Genomic DNA, 1,281 nt, shown 5'->3' on the forward strand with positions numbered 1-1,281 from the left:
GGCCCACAATCACAATCACATTCAAATCTAAATTGCAATTTAACAACGCGCAGCGCGAACAACCAGTTCGTTCGTCGCCGATAGCAAAATCGAGCGCGTAGTTCTCGGCCAAAATGACGAAATTTTTAACGACCTTCCACTTCACCTCGCCCATTCACCGGGCCCTCAACCTCGACTACAGCCCCTCGCTCGTAACGCAGGACAAGCTGTAGCCCCTTTAAATTCACTCACCGCACCCCCCACCCACAGTGAGGGGCACAATGCGGTCCTCAAGGTCTTTAAAAAAATCAATCATACGGCCGAGAAAACAAATGTCCCCGTGTTATACGACTATAGCGCGAGTCGGGCCAACGACATGTTGGCCACCGTGGGGGAGGGGATACCAGCCGGACGGCCTACCCGCTTATGGCGATTGACACCGCCGGCGGACAAACCGTTCAGACGCTCCCCGTTCGAACCGTAAACCACCCGAGTTTTGCCAAACAAACACGCCCGCGTAAAATTACAACTCCCGCTGTGGAACTTGAATTTTACAACGGTTTTGTGACGGCATTGCTTGACTCACAAGCGCAAAAGTCATATACCACCCGAGTTTTGCAAACAAACACAATTCCGCTCAAAACAATATCGAACTAATCAGCGCGCCGACTAAATCGCACGGTCAATCATCGTCGGTAACAAAAACGGATGCGCTTTCTTCGATCAAAATGACACTATTTTAAATAATCTTACTATCAACCACAGTACTTTCACAAAAACTTTACCAACACCCCTACAGACCCACTGTCATTATAGTGGGCACGCTGTAGCACCACACTTCACCACCACCACACCCCTCATCCACAATGAGGACCATAAGATTATTCAAAATACTTGTCACACGTTCGTAGACGTAATAGGTAACGACTATAGCGCGAGTCGGGCCAACGATATGTTGATCACCGTGGGGGAGGGGAATACGGCAGGAACGGCCTACCCGCTTATGGCAATTAATACTGCCGGCGAACAAACCGTTTCAACGCTCCCCGTTCGAACCGCTAACCACCTGAGTATTGCCGCACAAACACGNCCGCTAACCACCTGAGTACTGCCGCACAAACACGTCCGCGTAAAATTACTACTCCCGCTATGGAGCTAGAATTTGACGACGGCTTTGTGACGGCCTTACTTGACTCTCAAGCGCAAAAATCGTATACCACCCGAGCAACAGCTCACAAATTTGGAATTGTGCACAACGGACAAACACCCCCAGTTAGGTTAGCTGACGGCCACACAACAGAC

This window comes from Daktulosphaira vitifoliae, unplaced genomic scaffold, assembly GCF_025091365.1.
Source record: "Daktulosphaira vitifoliae isolate Bord-2020 unplaced genomic scaffold, ASM2509136v1 Scaffold_1, whole genome shotgun sequence".
Taxonomy (NCBI): domain Eukaryota; kingdom Metazoa; phylum Arthropoda; class Insecta; order Hemiptera; family Phylloxeridae; genus Daktulosphaira; species Daktulosphaira vitifoliae.